At 37.8% G+C, this 14,339-nt stretch overlaps 1 long non-coding RNA gene across 2 annotated transcripts in view; it reads left to right on the forward strand.

Moving 5' to 3' along the window:
- The window catches only part of LOC103477236 (uncharacterized), a 172,405-nt gene that overhangs the window by 58,675 nt on the left and 99,391 nt on the right, over positions 1–14,339 (forward strand). The gene's annotated exons all lie outside the window — the stretch shown is intronic.

The following is a 14,339-nucleotide window of genomic DNA, read 5'->3' on the forward strand; positions in this document are numbered from 1 at the left end:
GGTGCAGAGTGCCATTATACCCATTCAACTCTCCAGTGTTTCAGTAACAACTGATCATTCATTTTACTTATATAAATTACTTCTTCAGAAATGTGGGAAGTGGAGTGAGACATTAACGTTGGGCATGCCTGTTCTGCTGCAGCATGTTTTGAATCTTACTGCCCAGATTAGCCTAATCTAGGATGTTGAAATTCAGGCGTGTTAGCCTACTTGGTCAAATTCTTAATTATTTTCAGCTTTATGTTCAGCAATGATGTTTTTCCTTAGTCTTCTTACCAAAACCTTGATTAAGTGTGCAGCAGGCTCACTTTTCTTCACATTTGATTTGATACTGTCACATATGCAGTTTTATCTTCATCTAAAATAAGCTGTGATTTTTTGTTGTTGTTGTTTTTTGTTACAAAACTATCAAAACATTCTGTGCCATCAGCATCAGAGCTGTTACCAGATATTTGCATACACCGTATAAAAACAGAACTATTTTGTCTGACATTAAATCAGTCTACACTTTGAATGTTGGGTCAGTTAGACTTACATATATAGTATTTTCTTTAAGTGCCAGAATAATAGAAACATTCTTTAAAAATAGATACAAAAAATAATAATTTTAAGGTTAAATTATTCTGTTTCTAGGTGGAGGAAGCTTCTTTTGAATTACTTCCCACTTGATATTTTTTAATATACCGAGTCCATTTTAAGATTGGTATTTTTAATTGTATATTGTCACAATGAGTCTTCAACCCATTTTCTATGAGTTGTGTGTATATAATTTTGACCAAAGAATTAGATTTTGACAGACATTTCTGCTGTATTTGGCTATTATTTAAGTTGGCATAATCATTTTGTAGATGTTTTGCAGAACAATTCACTTTCTGGGGTGTCATTATGTTTAGAGAGTTCGCCTATATTTGTTTGGTGGTGAAAACATAGCTGGGAAAAGACCTTTAAAGAACTTAGCAGCTGATCTAGTGTCATCCTTACGGTAATTTAGAAGAACCATTTGTTCTTAAGGTTTAGCTTAGCTGTTGCTTCAACTTTTTCTGATCCTATTGTTTCTTAAAATCACTAAATAATAAATTGACCTCCAGTAGGTGGCCAGAGACTTAATGAAGTTTACTAACCAGTCAGATTACCAGGTTGTCGATACAAAATGGAAAACGAAGATTCAAGACTATGTTGTGATGGCAAAAAAGTAACACACTGTTAAACACTCTTCACATTGTATATCAGCACAAACCTTTTCAAAACAGGACTTGATATTTTACAAAATGCTTAAATTCACGTCTCCCAAGTATCATTTTAGATAACCAGCATGAAAAACGGTGTTTCGTTTGCTATTTAATTTCATGGTGTTGTGTTAGTGTTATTCCTATTAAAATGTGTGTTCATATTGCATTGCACATTCATAACAGTGAAAATAAAACTGACAAACGGAGTGGGATAAGTTAAATGAATTTACCGGTGAGACTCTTCCTTGAACCAGTTTCAATATTGATTTTTCCATAAAGCCTAATTAACTGTCTTAGTGTTTTGCTGCACTGAGGAGCATTAGCCCGCTAAGCCCCCTGATACAGTGTACACTGTCGAACAGAGAAATTTGCTATGGCAACATGGAACCAACATTACGGGGCACCATACTCTGAAATTGCAGGCCACTAGAGATGTTACCCTGGTAACCAAATCCACAAGTAACACCAGGAAGGAAAAAAAAACATATGCAGACAAAAACAATGATGATGGGGAAAAGGTTTTCTTGTGCTGTGTTTTTATTATTCCAGATAGATCCATTGTCATATATGTCTATTATCTGCAGAAGTTAAAATGATGATTCCTTATCTGAAACTGCTAATATGCGTAATAAATCTGACATTTTTACAATTTATCTAACCGTATAACCCAGGAGCTGCCTATAGTATCTGATTAATGCCACCAAATATCAGTTTTAAATGGTTTAATTGCATTTTTCCTCCATTCATCAGCAGAAAATGAAATCCTGTTGTTCACACATCCAGACTCAGGAGTGAAGGGAGGAAGTAATGATGGTGTTGTTACAACGTCAACATTGATTTGATCTCGCATGTTGTCATCGCCTCGGCGCACATTTTCACAGAGAAGTGAAAAATTAGCATAACTGTAGTAACACTGCAATTAACACTGAGTTTAACAAAGACCAACAGCTGCTATAATCATCAAATTTAACACAATTTTGCACATGTATATAAATATATAAATATACCATGAACACTGCTGGTTCATAGTTTAGTCATCTCAGAATTAAAGCTAGAAAATATTAAATGATTTTATGTATTGATGGCACTACAGTTCTCTTAAATTCCTTTCCTCTGTACAGTTTTCCTCCTGCTGTGGGGTAGAAACATCAAAAGACGAAGTTAAAAAGCAGCAGAAGTCCAGCTGTGCCTTTGTTGATTGCTTCTTGAGGATAGCGCTCAATGAAACACCTTTATCTTCAAAGTTGTTTTACCAGGACACCTCCGTCCTATAAGAACTAACTACAGATGGTGTGCTGTACAAACAAACCAGAAAAGCAGACTGCTGAAATATGCTCAGTGTGAAAAAAAAAAAAAAAAAAAAAAAAAAAAAAAAAAACTGTATTGGTGTGAATTATTTTGGGTTCAGTGGAATTTAAATGGAATTTCTGCAAAACTCTGAATGCTAAGTCATTAGTTATGTTGTGGAGGTGGCTGCTTGCCACTTTGGGTTTGAGCACAGAGATGCCACCCTGTGTGGCGACAGAACTCTTCTGCAGAGGGAAACCTGCTGAGAGGCTTGGCCGAGCGCAGCGGAGGAGAGGGGAGGCTGTGAAATGAACTGTGATGTAGGGCTGGCACACGAAGGCAGGGATGGGATCCAGCAGCTCGTCGTCCACTGTTTGCTCTCCGTACGCCTCCCTTTTGCCCGCCCCCCTCTCCCACTCTGCTGCCACCATTAAAGCAGGCAAGGGCACCTGACAGGTGGAAGGGGCGGAAGTGATGGCGTCTGCCCAGATATGGGGCTTAGAAGTCCTGAAAGAGCTGGGGTTTTTTCAGTGGGGTCTTAGAGAGAGCTGGCAGTCGGGTGCAAGAACAGTGTGAGGGTTTGTGTGCACGTGCACTGCCCCAGTTAAAGTGTGTTTGTGAGGCTAAAATTTGTAGCTTATTCATCACTTTCCTTGGTTTTTTTGTTACCATTTGCTTTTGTTGGGGTTCAGTTATCAACATAATATGTTCAGGGAGGAAAAAACAATTTTTATCTAATTTCAGGATGTGTCAATTCGTATGTGAGCATATATTACTTCATGTTTATTTATTGTTGACTACCAAAACAATCTCAATTGAGTCAAAACTCCAAGATCCTGTACAGCATCATCAGAAAACTATCATGCTATGTCATGCTTAGTAGGCCTTTAAAGTTTTAGTTTTTGTCTTTTGTTCGCTGCCAATTAGCATTCAAAGTCACCAGTGACACCTGTGCACATTTCAGCTTTGTCATATGAAAAACAGCTTTAAGTTGCAAGTACTTCAGAAATTTAACTGCTCTTGAATGCGGTCATGTACAACACTGCCAGTGAGTATTACGTTTATTAATTCTTCCCACGCATGTCATTACGAAGTTATTCCCAAAACCATAATTGGATTTAAAAGAGGGATACCTAATACTCCTAAGCTAATGCAGTCCATGCTGGGGGCTTTTGGATGAAACTTCTCAAAATGAGATTGAAGACGCTTTCATTCAGTCAAATTTTACTGTGGGCAGTTTCTTTAGGGGTACTGCAGAGGGTGTGGGCTTGCCTCTGGGGAGAATCTGCTGTAAAAGTCTGAGAAAGTTTATGAAGGCCATCATTTTTAGCCTGCACATTTTTGCACAACAGTGTGGTGTGTGAAGAACTAATTTGGGTTTGGTTGCTGCCAGACTGAGGCAGGACTTTATCTAGCACTTCTAATGTGTGACTGCTCAACACTTGTTTAGGCAAATCTACTTTGAAAATAACAAGATGTGACACAATATTTGGACACTTTCTTTGTGTTAGAGACTATGATTCATCTTTTCTGTCTGCCTTGCATTTTCTCCTCTGTTGCCTGTTTCTCCGTCTATGATAGAAATTTTAACAGTGGGGTGGGCAAAACTATGAATAAATAGAAGTATCAAAATAGCGATTGCTTTAAGCCAACAGATTTATGAGATCGGGGACTAATGTTGTTTTTTTCCCCCAAATCTATGTAGGTTTTTGACAAATCAGGCCCACTGGCCTTTGCAGCACTCATACTAGATTTAGCCACTGTATTGCATAACCACATTGTTAGTTGCAAATGGCACTTATAGCAAATGGCAGGATAAACATTTCATTACAAAATGCAATGATCCTCTATTAGCAACTTGAACCCTTAACAATGTCTTGTCCAACAAATATCCCAACACACTTTAACTGGCCAGAAAGGCAGCAGCACAGCAGATGAGATGATAGCCTCCCCTTTGGCTAACAATCAATATGTCACACTCGGAAGATCTATGGGGGTAATTTTACTTGCTGGGAATGCAAAGAAATACCAAAGATTGTAGGAGGTTTGCAAGAGCCAGAAGCTCCTCTGAATCGCATGCACATCTACCATTTCAAATAGGTACATTGTTTTGGCCTGTGCAAGTCAATTTATATGCACCTATCCTGTGGCTGTGCATGTGTTTTCCGGCATGTGTGTGTGTGTGTGTGTGTGTGTGTGTGTTGCAGCTAAATGTGTGGATACAGTAATGGCAGTGTAGAGATGACCCTTTAACCCTGGCCCACAACACGCTCACATGCTGACTCCCACACATCCTATTCCATTGCTCACTCTTCATCTTCTCTGTGCTGTCATATAAAACTGATTTGGCATAGTTTTCTGCATGTCTGCCCATTAATTTAGTTTTTTCTACACACAGATAGATCCTTCAAGACCCTGCATGTATGTTCGCATACATAAAAGTAATTTATTTTAAAAAATGGTTGTAATGTGTACGCATGATATGTCCAAATGTCAGTGTTTAATACTTTCAAATTCAATTCTTTACTTGTGTAATAATTAACTAATTTCCAATGCTTTTTTTAAACCACAGCTTTGTAAATAAAATGTGGCATACTCAACAGGTTTCTGGGTTAAGCAGTGTGAATTTTGCTCTAAAATGAGTTCCCAGTGTGTAATTAAAGGAGAAGTATTGTGCCTTTTTTACAAGTCATGCCAATGCCCTTAGGTTTTAATTAAATATACATGCTTTGGTTAAAGTAGCAACAGAATGCAGTATAACAGATCCCCTCTCACTCCTTTCTTTGCATACATTATCAGAGCTACATTATTATTAAATAACACTCAAAACACAAAACCAACTGCGTCTTTTGAGTTAAATTGCGCTTTGTCGTCTTGTACTTTTTTGGGGGGGGAGGCTATCTCTGTTAGAACGTCATTATATCAAGAACAAGAGAGCAAAAAGTGTGAAATATAGATCATTTTCAATCAACCTTTTGTTTTTCAAACAATACATATGCATACATTGACTTCAGACTTCATATAGTTAGACAAAGATGAATGGAGAAGTTTAAAGATTTTCTAAATCAGAATATAAAATTGAAACAAGGGTGTATTTTTCAGCAAAACATTTATCCTAAACACAGTCAAGAAAATGTTACCGGTTAAGAAAAACAAAATAAACTTCCCAAGATGACCCTGTCAATTACAGAACTTGAATATAATGAAAAGTAGGTAGATAGAACGGGGTTCATCATGATGATCAGAGGGCCCCCAAAAAATGCAAGATTTTAAAATGAATCACAGCAGATGAATGAATGAGCCTAGTTCTCCTTAGATCAAACCGGAGCAGAAGTAACGACGTTCAACTGAATGTTGCCAGAATTTTTGTTTTTGAAATTGCAATTGTTCCCACAAGACATGTCACTGTCCAGTGAGGGGTAGATTCACTTCCCGTAGTGAGCTTTTACATTTTTGAGTACGTTTGTTTATGTCTCCAAGCAATTGCGTACATTGCTGTTGTCCTGTATCACAGCTGGAGACGTTGCTTTCAATACTTTTTTTTTTCATTGGTGACCCTCATGTTATGCATTGATGCCTATGTGTCCTGCAAGCCTAAACACAAGGAGAACTCGTAAAAAAAAAAAAAAAGAATTTCCTTTGAAGATCTCAGTTAATTTACTTTATTTTGTTAATGTATGTCATCACATGGATTTAATGATGTCTTATAGCATTTATACTCCTGAGTTGACTTGTTTTTTTTCTGATCTTCATCAGACCACTCTTTTAACTTTCCTAGCTTGTCACTAGAGGTGTGCCGATCGATCGGCCACCGATCATAATCGGCCTATTTCCGTGAAAAAGTGTATGATCGGTGATCGCCGATCACGGCCTCTTGTTGCCGATCACACAAATTGATCACCTGCATCTCATTTCGCAGCCTGCCTGTGCAGCTGGTCTCCTCTTTCCTTCACTCTGCACAAACGCGCAGCAACAAATCCTAAGCCATGTGGAACTATAACGCACTGAGTGAATGGGGAAGTTTGCGTGTTGCGGCGAAAATCAAAGCACGTGGGGTGAAGCACGTCGAAATGCATCAACACGACGAATCTAATACGACATAAGAACAATGCCATACTTGACAGAGTTTGGCTACATCGAGGCTCACTGCAGTAAAAAAGACATATGGAGAATCAGATAGCAGGTAAAGCAGCGCACAGCTACAAATACTCACCCGAATTAGCATGACGGTAAGAAAGCTAAACAAATAACCCGCAAAATGTTTAAGTCTTCGAGCTGCGATGTAAGATGCTGGTTCTGCTCTCGCTGTTGAACCGCTGCTACGCACTACAGGTAGTAATATTTCACAGACGGAGCGCCGCTTCTGCTCCTCCTGGTAGTGACTCTCACACCGAACTTCTGCTTAAAGCTGCAACATCTAACCTAAAAAAATTAATTTTACATGCGTATTAAAACTTTCGCTGTCCTAACATGAGACAGATAATCTCTAAAAAAAATAATTGATCTCCTCCCTGTTCTGCATAATTACTCCGCTCAGTCAGAAGCAGCCACTCAGAACTAGCAGTAATCAGCTAGCCGCCATGCTATCAGGAAGTTTTCATTCAGTAACTCAGGATTGTTTATTGAAATGGATCCTGTATTTGCCTTTGAATGTTAAGTTTTATACTTACATTTTTTGGCAATGTTGAGAGGTTTTATTTTGACGCTTTGCATTATTTAGCCGCTTCAGAGCCTCCATATGTTTTCAGTCTGTTAAGATAGTTTTACTATAGCAGTACAATTTGCACAATGCCTGTTTTGTTTTTTTCTTGGAAAAAGTTATTGAAAACAAGTTTTTGTCTAAATTAAGGTGGCTGTATGGTTCCTTTTTCCATATAATTTAACCGGTAGTGCTTATGATTAAAAAAATAAATAATTATATGATCGGTATCGGTGATCGGAATCGGCAGGAAAACACCTCTTCGGCACATCTCTACTTGTCACATTGTTTCAGCTTTTGTTTTGTTTTTTTTGTTCACATCTAGTTTCTTGCTTTGCAACCCCTCGTGTTCTCCTTTGAAAAATAATTTGTGTCATCCATCTCCCTGTCTGCCACCTGCTCTTTGCATTTGCATTCTCACCTTTTACAACTCCTGACACTAATATCCTAGAAGTGACAGCTCCCATGAAATGGTTTAAAAATGAGGTTTAGTTTTCAGGACCCTAGTGACCTTCTGCTGAATCTTTGATGGATGAATTTAAGTCAGTGGGAATTAATAAATCCTCAAAGTTTTCCAAGTTTTAAAAGAAGAATTTGCGCTTAGAAGAAATTCTGCTTCAGTCATTCAGCTACATGAGAAAACTCTTCTTGGACTTCCACAAGTAATGATCAAAATATTTCGATATATGAATAATAACTACAGTTAGGTTTTTGCTTATGGAAGACATTGTAATCAACATCGATTAGCTTGCACACTAATCCAGTCTGGAAACAGCTTGCATATTCTGTGTTGAGGCTATTCTGAAAATGCATAGGGGCGATGCATCACTTCTGTTGACACAAGAGAGTAAGAGAGAGAGAGAGGATGCTGAGGTAGCAACTCTACAGTGAGCACAGTCTTCCTGTAAACCCAAGGTTAAGACTTTTATTAAAATATCCACCTTGCCACAAAACCAGTTGCAGGCTCTTGTTATTTCAAATTCAGACTAGTAATTTATTTTGGAGGCTGAAATCAAGGTCCTACCAAGGTTGGAAGAAGAGCCCATTTCAGGATCATTTTAATACAACTGCAAGAATATCAAGGCGAGTCTTGGCCCTCATGCTGAGGGGGATCAGCTGCTTCAAGTAAAGGTTTTCTGAGACAAGGATTTTAAGTATTCCCATGTCTTACAAACTCACTCTTATCCTAGTCACTTGAAAAACACCTCAGCATTACTGAAAAACAATGTTTAGTAATCTAATAACACAATGGGGTGAATAAGTATTAACGAGATTCTTATTTTGTTAATGTATCTCCATCTCATGTATTTAATCAAGTCATCAATATAGATAAAGGCTGCAAGATGTCTCATAGCGGAGTCAAAAAACATTATCTGAAGATCTATCTGAGATCCAGTTACCACTTGCAGAAAGCTTTGGAAAGATCTGGTGTTAGTATGTACAGTTTTACCAAGAAAACATTAAGTAGTTAACTCAACTGCAATGATCTGTGTGAGTGGAAACTCAATAAAACGTCTCTGCTGAAGAAAAAAAAAAAAACAAATTGAGAGTTGCTTTAAAACTTGGTGAAAAGCATTTGGAGAAGCCAGTGAAATTGCAGGGAAGAATGACTCAGTAAAACCAAATTGAGCTCTGTGAGTTCCTGAGGTGAGAATATCATGCAGTGGGGATGCTCGATTGATTATTATAATCCTTTATTTTCTGGAGGTTCTCTCAATCATCTTGACTGAGAGAACTTTGGGGCAGCTAGATTTCTCTCAAGAGCCCATAAACATCAGCACATTGCATCGACTCCCTGTGGCTTTTAGAATTGACTTCAAAATTTTATTGTTTGTTTTTTAAATCCCTGAATGGTCTTGCGCCATCATATCTATCTGAGCTACTTACCTTTTATATCCCTTCTCGCAATCTTGGATCTTAAATCAGCTGCTACTTTCTGCTCCCAGAGCTCAGCTGGTGACAGGAACAGGAAGAGCTTTTCTGGTCCTCCTAGTCTTTTCCACAGACTAGGAGTAGATCAGACCTCCTAGTCTGGAATATTCTCTTTCTAAATATTAGACAGGCCTCTTTATTGTCTTCCTTGAAAACATCATTTAAAACTAACCCTTATATACTTAAGGGTTTTAATATTTTCATTTCTTTTGCGTTTTTGTCATTTCATTTTGTCCTACATTATTATGTGGTTTACTTGATTAGGTATACCTTTTGTGTTTCTTGCCATTTGTGATGTTTTAATTGGTTTTCTTTATTGTGAAGTACTATGTAACATTTGTTTAAAAAGTGCTATAAATGAATAAAATATTACTGATGCTTATTATTTTTCTCCATTCTGTTACCAACAGAATGAAGAAAGTTAGAGATATTCTAGATCAGAATCTAAAAATGAAACACAGCCAAGGGAACGCTACTAATTAAGAAAAATATAATAAATCTGTCGAGATGGCACTGTCAATCACCAGACATGAATATGATTAAAAATCGATGGACAGAATTCCTGATTAGACTGCATTGCGATGATTAGAAGACCCCAGAGCAATTAAGATTTAAAGAGATGGTTAGAAGAATGAGTCCAAATCACATCTCCACTAGTCTAGTTTAGTTTCTCCATTAACATTTAAACCTAACATTCCTATGTTTTCATTACCAAATAAGGCTTTTTTTGTATAGCAAATAATACATTTCAGTAAGCGTGGCTTAAACTTAATACTTCTGTCATTCTATTTTACTACACATTTTATGGAGTAATCTGTTTTGATTCCTTTGTCATCTTGTCAAAGGCCTAATTAGAAATAGATTTATTCAGAAAAATAACATGCAGTATTTATTTTCCCCATTGTAGGTAAAAGTTTGAAGCATTTTCTATTAATCTAGTTTATATTCGGGACTAAATGCATTCCCTTTTTGAGCAAAGAGCGGCATAATTGTCAAGATGTAGTCTTTGTTACTCACACGTGTCATTGAAACATCTAAGACTCCTAGTTTCAGCTCCGAGTTTGGAAGACATCTTGTTCCCAATGTCATTTTCATAAATTCACCCACACCAACACTTAGATGTTAAATTCAGAGTACTTGAATCAGTAACGGTTTGAATCATGCTGGCTTCTGTTCCAACCAACATCGCATCAGCAGATGATTTCACTGATTTGCATAATGGCAGTCAGGCAGGAGGTGCTTGTCATGTAAAATCAGCTATTTAGAGATCAGGTGCTGAAACCTGCATGTTTTGTCAGACTTATGGGGGGATGCACAGATGCTTATGTCTGCAATAGCACAGCAGATCCTGCTACGTCTGAAATATGGAACACTGGGTGTTGACAAAGTGTCGGTGGGAGTCCCGCTGGTGCTGAAAAGGCTGACCATATGGTTCATCCTGTGATGTGATTTGACGCGTCTGCAATCCATGCAGACGCAGAAATTGATTTATTTACACGAGACAAGCAGCAATCATAATGCACGTCTTAGTGCGAGTGCTAATGCATATGTGAACAACATAATTCCATGAGACTTGTGCCGTGGATTGTGATAAATATGTAGATAAATATCTAAACAGACTCCATATGCGTTCAAGCTGCACCCGAGGAGCCCCAGAGGAGCAGAGTGCTGAGCAGGCACATGCAGGCGTGGAGAAAAGAAAGAGACAGATGGAATAAGGAGCACGGAGATAGTTTGTAATAACGTCCCTATTGTTTAGAAAAGAGGGGACGTCTTCCTACTGTCTTAATAAACCAGGCAGTGAGACAGCACTTGTCATATGCTCAGTGTAACAACATATAACCTTCCCATTTCCCATGGATATATAGTTGAAACAAAATATTTGCAAACAGTGTAAACAGACACGTTTTTGTCAATGTCTGACATTAGATAAAATTAAACTTTTCTGATTTACATCAGTTATAATTACTACATATATTCATATTTGCTAAATGTCAAACAACGAGAAGATATTTTTAAGGCTCTCTTCAAATTTAAAAGTTTATAATTTTTTTTGTATCTTGGAAGAACTCTTGGTGTTAAATATTTTGACTAGAAATCTTTTATTAAAAACATAATACTTTTAGTGCATGTAAACTTCTGACCCTGAAGAGAGCGGCTTTCTCCCTCATTATTCTGGCGTTCAGAGAATATACAGTTTTGGTAAGCCTAACACTTTACATTGTATTCAAATAAATGATAACTTGCTGCTAATAGCATATTGTAACTATGTGTGTATATGATCCACATCTCTGGATGGACTATGAAATTGTGACTTTGGGTGCACGCTTCAGTGCGCATTAATAGGCAGAAATCGCCGAGCAGCAGAAGGTCAGAGAGGAGATTGGGGTCTCAGAACGGAGAGAGAGCAGCCCCTGTAGAAACCTGTGAAAAAGCAAAAAAAAGATATGCTTCTGCACAGCACATGGGAAAAGCCCCTCAAAGCTGATTCTTAATCCTTTTTTTGCCCCAGCCTGCTTCCATCCTCCTCTCAGTTTAATCTCCAACTCTGCACCAACATTAACGTTTTCCATGGCAGTTTGAGTCTGGTGAGCACTGTGACCACCTATATTTGTTCATTCAGACTAATTAGCAACCCCCTGAGAGGGAAGTTTAACCTTCACAGAGCTAATTTCTCATCACTTATCTGCAGCTTCAACATGGCTGATGCAAGAATTAAATATATGACCTTTTCTAGTTTTATCATCAACATCCATCCATCTATCTGTCCATAACGGGTTCAACAGGGAAACCCACGCTTCTCTCTCCCCAGCAACATTTTCCTTCTCGTTCTCAGTCCAAAAGGGATATCCACCGTATCTTGTTAGCGGTTCTGTAGAATTGATTGTTGATGCAGCTTTAAGTAAGACAGAGGTGATATATAAATACACTTTGTTTAGATGACATTTAGTGAAGTATGTTTGAAGTAGCTGGCTTGTTGCTTAGCTAATTTATTTATTTTTTTGTCTGGTTCAAAGACTACACACAGATTTAGATGGACAAAGCTTAACTTCTGCCTTCAGTAAGTTTTTGTGAAGTGAAACAGGATTTTTAATGTCGGTGGCAGTTCAGTTTCCATCTGTTACTGACGCATGATGTATCAAGTGCAGTATGGCTTCAGCATCTGCTCCAAACCAATAGATGGAAACACGCCTAAAGTATTTTCCGGACTATATGTTACTCCAGATTATAACCCCTAATTTAGACTGCATCCCGCTCCACCCCACCATGGTGTGGCCTTCGCAGTAAATGTTCACCCATTATAGTAAATGAGAACATTTGCACGTTCGAAAGGCAGCATGGCGCACCGCACTTCCGCCGAGGATGTCGCTAAAATTAGAACCGGTCCTATTTTTGCCAGATGCCAGCACAAGTACGGAGTCAATCTTCAAAGATCACACCACCCAAACAGGAAAATCCACAAGCACAGGATATGTATTTTCAAAATAGCTCACCTAGGCAGACTGTATTTGCTCAAAATATGTATTTGCTTATATATATTTATACATATATAAGCTGTCGGCATGAATCAGTTATATAAATACTGATTCATGCCGAATCAGTATTTGCTCAAATCACTAAATCAGTCAAAGACAAAGTGAGAGAAAAACGGAAGGAAAAATATTAATTTTGGAAGTTGAGAACTGCAGTATTTTGTCGTTGTACTACGCATCCTTTTTATTACCGGCTTTATCATCTGATCTTTTGATTCCTGCACACGCATCTTGTAGCACCTCTGTGGTTCTCAGTGAAACGGAGAAGGGAAGCAAACAGTGGTAATATGGGGAGCTCCAGAACAGCTGCGATACTCCTGTGAAGTGCGCAGCGGAACCACATGCAGTCAAAAAGATCCTTCATAAAGAGGAAAGAACCATATTTAAGTCACTCATATAAGTTGCATTTATATAGAAATTGTCAAACAATAAGAGGACCTCGTCCATATTGTAGAAAGTTTCCAGTGACACCTTATGTTCAGTTGTATGCTTTTTAACAAACGTAGAATTTGGCTTGGAATTTTCTAAACAAAGTTGTCTGTACAGGTATTTTTTTCTTCACCAAGATTGCTAAATGGGTTAAATTTATTTTACTAAAAATCATAAGGGAGGACGGAAACATCATATAGTGGACCCCCTCCTAGATTCATAGATTCAGTTTAAAATTCACAGAATGTGACTCCAAATAATTTGTGTAAAATTCACAGATTTTTCTTTTTTTTCGAGGATATCTAAAAAATTTTAAATAAAATGTAGCTTAGGGAGTTAAAATACCCAGGTTAAGTTTTATTTGACGATTAGATGGTATAAGCAACTCATGCAGCCAATTCAACAGTGTCTTTTATTTCCATTGGCGTTGACTCGGTTAACTAGCTACACACAGTCCTCCTCTCAGTGGAGACTCCTGCGGTAGTAACAAGACAGTTTCCATTGTACATATTTATTGCATATTAAAGTATATTTGGTGTTGGAACGTTTAAAGTTGGCACATATAAGCGTTCTTAGAGGAAATTGTGGATTTCAGCTTTTCGCATCCGGCTGTGGTCCCTAACCTCCTGAAGAATGAACAGCCATAGCAACTCCCTTAGCTATTTGTTTGAGAGACTCGGTTTTATTTATTAACTTAAATGTTGAAAACATTGTCATGCAAGCAGATTCTCATTTCTTGTTTAAGTTCGATAAAACCTAACACCCACTGGAGGGAAATAAAATGCCATGATTCAAAATAATTTCCACAGGTAGGGGGAGAAAAAGTCCAGCACAACAGATAAAGCATTTCTGGATGCTCAGGAGCTGTTCCTATTTGGCAAAAATAAATCTGTGTTGGGCTTTACAGACAATAAAGATGCAGCTCTTAGAAATCACAGCAGATAAGGGAAAACCCACAGAGCATAATGTACGTTTGTCAGACACTATTTATTTCTTTAAACTATATAATGAATAGCTGCAAACAGCAGAGATCTGCTGGAACAGAAGGACGGTGAATAAAGGAAAGTCTTTTTTTTTAATAAGAACTGAGATTCTGCTTTCTCATTGATAAAACACAGTTTTAAAAGACTTACTTCTCTTTGTGTCACACAGTTCATTGGTCTTAAAGTGTAATGGTAACACTAGCAAGAATATAAACCACAAAAGTTCAGGCAGAGGCTGAAAAACACA

The sequence above is a fragment of the Poecilia reticulata genome, chromosome 15 (assembly GCF_904066995.2).
Source record: "Poecilia reticulata chromosome 15, P_reticulata-male-v2, whole genome shotgun sequence".
NCBI lineage: Eukaryota > Metazoa > Chordata > Actinopteri > Cyprinodontiformes > Poeciliidae > Poecilia > Poecilia reticulata.